Raw genomic sequence first — 11789 nt, 5'->3', positions numbered from 1 at the left:
CATCAGTAGTCAAGGAGCTTGTTTTACCATAGAATATCAGTGTAGTTGAACATCTGATGTTGGTACAGCGCTCTCAGAGGAAAACAGTTTGAAGAGACTCGATTGAAAGTCAGCAGGATTCATCTGTGGTGCAGGTATCTGATCACTAAAAAAACAAACATTTGTGAGCATGTTAATATCAGGAGCATCTGTATATATTGTTACGACCGCTAGGGGTCAGCCGTAACAGGAAATGGAAGAGAGTCTCAATACCAGAGAGATGTTGAATTACAAGAATTTGTTTAAAAGTAAGGATTTAACATCAGGGGCAGACAAGGTAGCTGAAGGTAAAGTGCACACTCGCTGTTTCCCTGGTGCTCGTGTTTTCGATGTTTCTGCACAGATACCCACGATCCTGAAGGGCGACGAGAGCCCCGGAGCGGTCGTGCTTCATGCCGGGGTTAACAACACCAAGCTGCGACAGACGGAGACACTGAAGAGGGATTTCAGGAGCCTGATTGAGACGTGTGCAGCACATCGCCCGCGATGACGATCATCGTGTCAGGACTACTTCCCACGTATCGACGAGGACACGAAAGGTTCAGTAGACTTTTTGCTTTAAATGAATGGTTATTGTCATGGTGTGAAGAACAGAAACTGCTCTTTGTTAATAATTGGAATCTTTTCTGGGAGCGTCCTAGGCCTGATGGCCTGCACCCCAGCAGAATCGGAGCAGAATTCCTGTCGGACAACATCTCCAGGACGCTACGCTCCATATGACTAGTAAATCAAATCTCAAATAACTGCCATGATGACTTTTGTTCTACCTGCTTAAATGATAGAAGTACTTGCGCTGTCCAATCTATAAAGACTGTCTGTTCCCCGAATAGTGAGGTCAAAATATAAATTTAATGCAGGATCTAGAAAAAATCGGATTGTGATTAAACCATAAAAATGTAAAATAAATTAACAAAAGCAATTTTTTAAGTTTGGGCTCCTAAACATTAGATCACTCGCACCCAAAGCAGTTATATTAAATGAAATTATCACAGATAATAGTTTTGATGTACTCTGCTTGACTGAAACCTGGCTAAAACCAAATTATTATATTGGTCTAAATGAGTCTACTCCACCAAGCTACTGTTATAAGCATGAGCCCCGTCAGACTGGTCGTGGCGGCGGTGTTGCAACAATATATAGTGATATTCTCAATGTTACTCAGAAGACAGGATACAGGTTTAACTCATTCGAAATACTTCTGCTTAATGTTACACTGTCAGATATGCAAAAGAAATCTATTGTATCTCTTGCTCTGGTTACTGTGTATAGACCGCCAGGTCCATATACAGATTTCCTAAAAGAATTTGCAGATTTCCTCTCAGACCTATTGGTTACTGTTGATAAAGCGCTAACTGTCGGAGATTTTAACATTCACGTTGATAATACAAATGATGCATTAGGACTTGCGTTTACAGACCTAATAAACTCTTTTGGAGTCAAGCAAAACGTCACGGGGCCCACTCATCGTTTTAATCATACGCTAGATTTAATTATATCGCATGGAATTGATCTTACTGATATAGATATCGTACCTCAAAGCGATGATGTTACTGACCATTTCCTTGTATCGTGCATGCTGCGTATTACTAATATTAACTATATGGCTCGGCGTTATCGTCCGGGCAGAACTATTGTTCCAGCCACCAAAGACAGATTCACAAATAACCTGCCTGATTTATCTCAACTGCTCTGTGTACCCATAAATACACATGAACTAGACGAAATGACTAGCAACATGGGCACTATCTTCTCTAATACATTAGAAGCTGTTGCCCCCATCAAATTGAAAAAGGTTAGAGAAAAACGTGCACCATGGCGCCATGGTACAACAGTAATACTCATTCTCTCAAGAAAGAAACTCGTAGTCTTGAGCCCAAATGGAGAAAAACTTGGAAGTTTTTAGAATTTTGTGGAAAAACAGTATGTCCAGCTATAAACAGGCTCTAAAACTGCCAGGGCCGAGCATATCCACAAATGCTCAATTGTGCTCCTTCCTGCAAAAAAAAATAACAATTAATGAAGCTTCGTGCTGTCTTTAAAAGCAGGCTCGGAGGAAAAAAATTGATCTTAAGTTAACTCTTGTACAGAGTATAAAACACACACAAAATTGAACGAAAGCCTACACAACACTTATTACACCTAAAATATGTTTATCCCCACCTATTCAGAGGTTATCACTCCTCTCTCTCTAGGTTTCTTCCCTCTCTCCCCCATCGAACCCTCTGTCCAATCAGAATTCCCCCTATATTCACAGGGGCTGGAATAAGTAAAAAAAATAACAAATTACGAAAGAAGGAATAAACATGCTGGGTCACAACACGTTTTGAGCAAGTGCATCACAAACAAACTTTATAGTTCACCGTAACTCTTAAAGGGACAGTACCTGAGTGCATCAACTGAGCACACAGACTGTTAGAATACTATCGGACTCATAAAATCTTATAAATATCACATTACATGGGAAAAGGTATGAATGTGCTTAATAATAACATGCACTGGGTTACATTGGCATTAGAAGAACAAAAACAATGTTTTAGCCTCACAGTGATGATATTTCTCGTTATAGTACACCTTATATGACTGAAAATTGATAGTGATTTAGAAAATTATTTAGCTTCACACTACAGAGATTATATTTGTTGGCAGACTATTATTTATATGACTGTGGTGAAACTTGATAAGCTGCTATATGATTTGTCTTCTCAATTTCATCAACTTAATGTGTTTGAAAAGAACATTCTGTGTGTTAAAGGGTTTTTAAGAATGAATGAACTTGCGCAAAATATCTAATTCAAAGACTTCAAATTAATTGGTTTCTACAGTTTAGGAGAATGGAGGCCTTTTATATTTCTGCCTTTCTTTCTGATGTTTTTATTGGCTATCACAGCAAATTCTATTCTCATATATTTAATCAAATCTGAAAAGTCTCTGCATTCTCCTATGTACGTACTAATAGGTGTTATGGCTGTGTTAGACTTGATAATGCCCATGATTTTTGTACCTAACATGCTTCTTAGTCTCTTATTCAATTTGAGTGGGATATCCCTAACAGGTTTTTTGATACAAATGTTTGGTCTTCATTTTATTGGAACATTCCAATCTACTTTGCTTTTCTGGGTGGCACTGGATCATTACTTTGCGATATGCAGACCCCTTTATTATCATAAATGCATGGAAATCCCTAAATTTCTAAAGTTTGTTGTTGTGCAAGTAATCAGAAATGGGATTGTCCCCATGGTCTCTCTGGCTGGAAGACTGTCATTTTGTGTAACAAACGTTATTGATCACTCTTTTTGTGAGCACATGGCATTGGTTCAGTTAGCATGTGGTGACATATCAATTAATAACATTGTAGGACTTTTGGCTGCTTTTCTTATATCAGCAAATGTTTTTATTGTCATTACCATTTCTTATGTTGTGATTTTTTCTTCTGTGTTTAGATCTGGTAAGGCTCATTTAAAGGCCATCAATACCTGCATTACTCACAATTATTATGACATTTACTTTGATTTCTGCTTTGATTGCATTTTTGTCATACAGAATAAGGAATAACATTTCTTCTAGTAACTGTATATGTATAAGCATCGTATACTTACTTTTTCCAAGTTGTCTACACCCACTAATCTATGGATGGAGAACAAAAGAAATACGACTTACATTTCTGAACTTTATAAACAATGCAAAGGTCTTTCCTATTAAAAAATGAATGTTTTTTACAAATGAATGGAAATTACAACATGATAACACTTCAAACACATAAGCTTAATACAAGGAGCTATTGTCTGTCTTGATTAAAGCTCTATGATACTTTGTAGATAAATGCATAATAAATATAAATAATGTCTAAACACAGTTAACTCATCTAATAGAAATGGTAACCTATACACAAATGCAAATAAGTGTAATCATCATTGACATCAGCTAGTACAGTATATCATCAACAAACAGAATCAAAACAGAAGGCATGCTTTGTATCTGTGATCCATATAAGTGTATGGTTACATTTTGTGGTACAGTAAGCATTTTCATTTGAATTAAATAGCATGTAGAAAAATATCCTGTTGCCTGAATTGTGTCTTGAATCTGTCCGCTTTGTAAACAACGCAAAATCAAACTGCATTTGAAACGTGTTATGAGAAAATGGTGGTTATTTTGTCAACACTGAAGCTCTCAGCATTGTAAGACTTTCTGACTGTTGTAACAATTCAGTAGTCCCAGTGGAATTAATAAGTTTTGATAGTTAGAATAAATGTGTCAACGCTAATATTATGTAAACCGCTGGGAGACCACAGAAAATGTTATTTCTCTGTATTACATTAATATAAAGGCAGGTAATATAAATATATTTCACAATCACAATTAATGTTAATCACAATGCCATAAACAACTTTGAGTATACTGTTTCCTGTTGTGCCCTTATTTTATATATTTTGCCATATGTAAAGCACATGCCCACCTAACAAGCAATGTTGCTCTTAACCATGTTCACAGAAACAAGAAACATTTCATATAAAAAATAGTGTTCATTAATGATGTGATTTGCCCTTTACATATATCACTTGTAATAATTTGTAGTCACAAAAAGTCAAAATAACTAATTGGGCCCTTTGGTTATTGGGCCCAACAGTTTCTGAGTCCACTCCGTTCTTATTTCTGCACTGCTCGAGTACTATTTGGCATGTTAGAAGGTCTGACCCTTGTTATCATAGATAAAGAAATAACAGTTTTGAGCACTTGGGAGGCTTTGTTTACTTTATGAGGCTCGTCTACATGAGGCTAATCTACATTTTTCTGTCTATGCCAAACACACTTCTGTTGTTTGTTTCCAAAAAGCTTTATTTTGGCCTTATATGAAAATAAAACCCAGTCCCAAGTTACAGTAAAGCCTGGTAAACTGAAGCTGCAAGAGTTTGTTGTGTGATGACACAAAAGGCTTTTTTATTCCAACCTTCAGTCAAAAAATAAATAAATAAATACAAAATTAAGTTAACAATAGCAATAATACTACTACTATATAATTATATTTATAATAATAACTCTTTTTACTGAACTTGATTCAATCATGGACATGGATTTCACATGACGGAAACTCCTGTATAGGTAAGTGACTTGTCTAAACTTAGACATATTGAAATAATTTGAATAGTGTGTAAATTAATTGACTCAAACAAGTTATAGAAATTGTCTTAGAGCCATATTTCTCCCTGTAGCCAGTAGCAACTGGTGTTTTTTTTTTTTTATAGATTTTGTCCAAAGGTCATCAACATAAGCACACACTTAACCCTTCATCCAAAATAATAAATAAATAAATACATAGATAGCTAATTTATTTACATACCAGCATAATAGAGCATTAGACATGAACAAATCTCCTCATTGTCTCATCTTGGTAAAATGCATAAACCAAAATCAAACAAACACTTTATTTTATCATTTACTCTCCTTATTCAGCCCAGTGCAAAGCATTTGGGAAGTGGAAATATTTTTCCACTTCCCTTTTTATATTATAATTTAAAACAATGTTTTCTCAACTTAAATGTATTAAATGTAAGTAAGCTGATTGATATATTAATTTGTTGGATTCTTTTTTTTTTAAGTAAACTGAATAAGCTGCAAAATTCATTTTTAATTCCATCTTTGGTCAAGCTCATTGGAAATATGTAGCTCTGCCTTCTGCAAAACTGCAACAAGGTACCTATGCATATACATATTGTACATACTAAATTTGCTTCTGTGAATATGAATTATTTTAACTACAGAGTTTCTCTTAAATTATTTGCCAACCGCAACTTTAAAATCTAGCCCATTGGCAAGGCAAAGTTGCTGCGAAAATGCACTTTGATACATTTGTCTGATTACTTGTCAAAGTCTATGGTTATAGCACCACTTAGCAGTAAAGGGCAGCAAATGCACCTTCCCAATGTTACCACGCCAACAGTGGTGATAAATGTATTATTCTGTTTGTGTACTATCTGTACATACTGTACATTTCACTTCAGAGGTAAAATAACTTTTTTTTCCCTATTCACAAAAATTATAATTACAGGGGTAGATTACTGATTTATAAAGACTTATTTTTGTGCAGTTCCTTGCACAAAAATAGGAACTTTTTTGTGGACTGTTTTTTTTTTGTGGACTGGACTGTTTTTGTCTTTTTTCTGGACTGTTTTTGTTGTGTTTTCATCCCTCATGTGCTCCGTGACCTAGTTTTCCCTTTTGTTTGATTGTGTCATTTGGTTCAGGTGTGTCTTGTTAATTGTCCTCGTCATCCCATGTATTTAAGCCCTAGTCTGTGCAGTCTGTTTGTCCAGTCTACAACATCCCTATGTGTGTCTCCTGCCTGTTCTGTCCTGGATTTACCCTTGTGTGGATTTATTAAAGACTGTTTGCTTTAATCTTCATCATCTTTGTGCGTTTATCTCACCGTAGTGTGACAGAAGACCGGACCAAGAAATAAAACGAAAAAAAGTAAGCTGCGCCTTTTCCCCTGCAATTTGTTTGTCGGGTTTTTTTTACTATTTCTTCTTTTTCTCTCTCCCACCATGGATACCGCCGCCAAATTCATCACCCTAGCCCATAAAGACCTTCCCTTATTGGAGTATGATGTGGAGTTCAGCCAGCTCTCCGTTCTGACAGCATTGGACGATGCAACCCAACACAACGTGATGCTGAACTCTCTGTTTTGGATTGGGACAAATTCCCATCGCCCCGTCGACCTCCCAGACACCAATGGACTTTGCTGGAGGGAGGCAATGATCCGGTGTCTGGATAGTGTCTACCCCCGTTCCAGAACACAGCCAGACCCAGAGCCCAGCCCAACATCACCCAGCTGCGCGGAGCCCAAGCCCACCGCTGACGGAGAGCCAGAGCCTGCCGCAACAGACAAGCCATCACATAATGGAGCGACAGAGCTGAGGATCGCCCCGGAGCCAGAGCCCATTACGTCAGAGCAGGTGCAAGCAGGGCCGCATTATCCTAATGGACATCATGGGCTGCAGCCCAGGGCCCCGAACACTAGGGGGCCCCCCGAGTCAATTCTCTTTTGCATTTTATATAGGGTTGCCAACCGTTCCGTATAATATGGAATCATCCCGTATTTAAGGCATCAGTTTGTCCCATATTTGCAGGCATACGCCGTATGACCACCTAGAGTAGACCATACAAATAAATTATTTTCCCAAAGCATTGTTTGAATTGCGAACGTAGCTGCTCGAGGAAGGCTTTAAGACCAAGCGGAATCCTCTGCCGCCAAGTTGCTCCCGCTTCACAGTGAGCGGGACTCATGTTTTAATTTCTGCAAATCAGTTTGGATGAATGCAGAGATGTGATTATTGATCGTAAGAACAACATCCAGCTAGAAAACATAATATCTACCTTGTACTATTTTCCATAGTTGGACTGAGGCTATGGAATAACCTTCCTTTATCTGTGAAAGCTCCAAATACTGTCTCTGTGAGTTTAAAAGTAAATTGAAATCTTATTTTCTTATTGGCATTTTAAACTTTGTATATTAAATTATCTTTGGAGTTTACTGATGTTATTCTTTTTACTGGCTTTTATTTTATTTGTACAGCCCTATGGTCAACTGCTGTTGTGTTTATCGGTGCTTAATAAATACAAATACCTGAGGGAAGATGTCTTTGTAAGTTAATGTTGTTAAATAGAGAAACAAAATTATAAATTTTTTAAATGTCTACAACTTCTAGCACATTATAAGAAGAGCAGGAAGAAGCCCTTTTGTATAAAGTATCTGAATCCATGAAATAACCCGTTCTCCAAATCCAAAGGCTGACAAAGTATTAAAAAGATATCCGTAATCAACTCTGTCAAATGCCTTTTCCTGGTCAAGAGACAGAAGGCCTACATCACGTTTATATATCTCAGTAAGATGTAATAGGTCACGCACCAGAAACAGGATATCAAAGATGGAACATCTTGGAATCCAATATGATTGATCTTCATCAATTATAGAAGCCATAACCTTCTTCAAATGATGTTAATGTTTTTGAAAGTATCTTGTTATCTTTTCCTAATAAGGAGATAGGGCGCCAGTTTTTCAAGAATCCTAAATCTCCTTTCTTCGGCAATAACATCATTACAGCTCTTCTTCAACTGAGAGAAAGAATTTTTGATTTTTCACATTCACGAAAAACAGCATGTAAATCTGCTCCAATCAATAACCAAAAAGTTTTATAAAACTCAGAGGTCAGTCCATCTAACCCCGGAGATCGTCCAGAAGATTGATGTTTAGCAGTGCCAACCGTTCCGTATAATATGGAATCATCCCGTATTTAAGGCATCAGTTTGTCCCATATTTGCAGGCATACGCCGTATGACCACCTAGAGTAGACCATACAAATAAATTATTATTTTCCCAAAGCATTGTTTGAATTGCGAACGTAGCTGCTCGAGGAAGGCTTTAAGACCAAGCAGAATCCTCTGCCGCCAAGTTGCTCCCGCTTCACAGCGAGCGGGACTCATGTTTTAATTTCTGCAAATCAGTTTGGATGAATGCAGAGATGTGATTATTGATCGTAAGAACAACATCCAGCTAGAAAACATAATATCTACCTTGTACTATTTTCCATAGTTGGACTGAGGCTATGGAATAACCTTCCTTTATCTGTGAAAGCTCCAAATACTGTCTCTGTGAGTTTAAAAGTAAATTGAAATCTTATTTTCTTATTGGCATTTTAAACTTTGTATATTAAATTATCTTTGGAGTTTACTGATGTTATTCTTTTTACTGGCTTTTATTTTATTTGTACAGCCCTATGGTCAACTGCTGTTGTGTTTATCGGTGCTTAATAAATACAAATACCTGAGGGAAGATGTCTTTGTAAGTTAATGTTGTTAAATAGAGAAACAAAATTATAAATTTTTTAAATGTCTACAACTTCTAGCACATTATAAGAAGAGCAGGAAGAAGCCCTTTTGTATAAAGTATCTGAATCCATGAAATAACCCGTTCTCCAAATCCAAAGGCTGACAAAGTATTAAAAAGATATCCGTAATCGACTCTGTCAAATGCCTTTTCCTGGTCAAGAGACAAAAGGCCTACATCACGTTTATATATCTCAGTAAGATGTAATCGGTCACGCACCAGAAACAGGATATCAAAGATGGAACATCTTGGAATCCAATATGATTGATCTTCATCAATTATAGAAGCCATAACCTTCTTCAAATGATGTTAATGTTTTTGAAAGTATCTGGTTATCTTTTCCTAATAAGGAGATAGGGCGCCAGTTTTTCGACTAATAACAAGGAGCAGGTGATACTAATAATGGGAAAAGGAACTGGAAGGACCAAATAAGGACAACAGGAACTAAACGGGAGCATACAAGTGACACTGATAATATATTGGAATTCATTTTCAGCCAAGTATATTGCCTACTTTTAGGAAAAGATTCTCTCCACACATCTACAAAAACGAATGGAAAAGTATTACTTTCTTAAGAGCTTCTGCTGAATTAAGATGAGGTTCATCATGATTCCTATCGACTGTATGATCAAGAGTGCAATTAAAATCTCCAGCTACAATAATAAAATGTTCACAAGAAATATTATTCATAGCTTCCTGTAACTTTAAAAAAAAATTTTAACTCGTTCATATCCAATGTTGGGAGCATATACATTAATAAGGGAAAAGGACACACTTTGTAAAATGATATCTACTCGCTGCATTCTTCCAGGAATTATTTCTACCATATTGGAAACGTTCCCCTGGACACTTTCTGATATGAGAACAGCTACTCCAGCACTTACACTAGAACCATGGCTAAGAAACCTCTGCCCTTTCCATTCATTTAGCTATTCTGCCTGGTTATATATACAGTATCTATGCGTGTTTCTTGCAAGAATATCACACTAGCCTTTTTAAAATCAAAAAATTCGATGAGAGCACTTCTCTTTTCTTTATTACGACATCTAATTTGTAAGGATGTCATAAAAAGTTACTGTAATGCAGCGATCAAAACAAAACTGTCCCTCTACCGAATCAATAATAATTTACTCTTTTCCTTGATGAATCATCTTCTTTACTTTGGTGATAAATTTTTTTGAGACGGTATTGTTTTTGTCTGCTAAACTCCTCAACTGTGGTATTTCTCATTACATCTCTACAGGAAGCTACAAATTTCCTCAAATCTGAAAAAAAAATAAGCAATTTGTAGATTCCGCACACCTTTTGTTTCATCAAGAAAGGTGCTAATCTGTCTCCCAGAGTAGAATTTCACTTCATTGTCATTGTCTCCAACTTCAAAGAAACTCTCTATACTTTCATATTCATTGTCTGAATCACTGTCAGACCTCACGACACCAGAACTAACTGTGAACTGACTACAATTTTCAATCACTTCGTCATCTGATTTGTTCTCACTTTTATCATTTATCTCTACACACTCCATCAATGAAAGTTCATCCTCTCTACTTTTAGATTGAAAATGTGTTTTTTGGACTTCTGTTCTAACATTTTGCATTTCTACAGCTGACATTTAATGCCATCTGCTGGCTGATCGACATCAATATTTGAGTTGTTTGTAACCTTTCGACGAATTGGGATCTCGCTTAGAGAGACCAATCTACTTCGAGTGTAAACTAAACGAGCCAATGCACATTGGCATGCGATAATTGCATCCAGCTGCTGCTGATCACAGCGTGAGCATAAAAAGGCAGCTGGTGCAATGTATACCAGCTTTTCGCTTCGGAGCCGAGCAACAACATCATTCTGCTCCTACCAACTACTTCGTGTGTGACGAGTTTAGCACGCTCTAGGGAACTTCTTGTGTTGGCGGACGGCGCTTCAGCGGTGGTCCTTCCCGTGTCGAGTGGGTTGCGCACTTCAGGCTGCACTACCACCTGTTGTGCTGCAAGTGGCCATTTCCCCGGTGCGCCTCAGCACCTAAAAGAGCATTTCCCTGAAAGAGCTTATTTCTATAAAAGAGCTTACACGGGTGCGTCTTTGTAAAGATGAAGGATCTTGTCTGGGCATTAAACACGCTGAGGTGGCATTCGTGGATGAGTCATATTCCCATTGCGGGAAGATGACCACCTCGGTGCTGTGGGCCAGGCGCCGTTGCCTCTGCTGCGACCTAGTGTTCATACTGGCGGCAGCCAAGCGTGGACTACTTCGGGCAGTAGCACAGACGGTCTGAGGGTTACAGTGGCGGCAAACCCCTCAGGAAACCAGCCCTTGGGGGACCATCATTCCTCTAACGCTTCGCAACCAATGGTATCCTTCGGTGCTCCTCCCAACAACCAGATGTCGATCACTGCATCGGAGGGAGAGCTTTCTGGAGGGGAAGATCCAGCTGTGCCACCGCCCTCCAAGACCGGCCTGAATCGGATCCGGAGATGTCGGCTTTGCTTTCCCGGTCCGCCGAGAGGGTAGGGCTAGAGTGGAAACCTCCACCACGTCTCGAGTCCTCGATGTCAGATGATTGGTTTCTCAGGGTGGCTCGCACTGGTTCTCAGCAGCCCCGCCTCGGTGCCTTTCTCTCCAGAGAGCTCAGACTCGCCATCCAATGCAGCGATTGACAGCTGATCGTCGGGAGGAGCCCCAAAAGATACGGCTGGTACGCTCTTTGTGGAGGGCCCAGCGCGTTCCTTAGAGAGCTCGGCTGGCTGCAAAGTGCAAGAGGAGTGGCGGTCCCTGGGAGGTTGGTTCCTCGGAGGGGCTGCCACCACTGTGATCCTCAAACCGTCCGAGCTACTGCCAGAAGTAGTCCTCCCCTGACTTCTGCCAGGAA

The 11789-nt window shown here is 38.6% G+C and overlaps 1 pseudogene; it reads left to right on the top strand.

Moving 5' to 3' along the window:
• Window positions 1-2802: 2802 nt before the first annotated feature.
• LOC107575285 (olfactory receptor 52A1-like) lies at window positions 2803-3745 on the top strand (annotated as a pseudogene).
• The last annotated feature ends 8044 nt before the right edge of the window (window positions 3746-11789 follow it).

Source organism: Sinocyclocheilus grahami, unplaced genomic scaffold (assembly GCF_001515645.1).
Source record: "Sinocyclocheilus grahami isolate Dianchi unplaced genomic scaffold, SAMN03320097.WGS_v1.1 scaffold2549.1, whole genome shotgun sequence".
NCBI classification, from domain to species: domain Eukaryota; kingdom Metazoa; phylum Chordata; class Actinopteri; order Cypriniformes; family Cyprinidae; genus Sinocyclocheilus; species Sinocyclocheilus grahami.
Note: the sequence above shows the minus strand (reverse complement) of the source record. Positions and strands in the feature narration are given on the sequence as shown.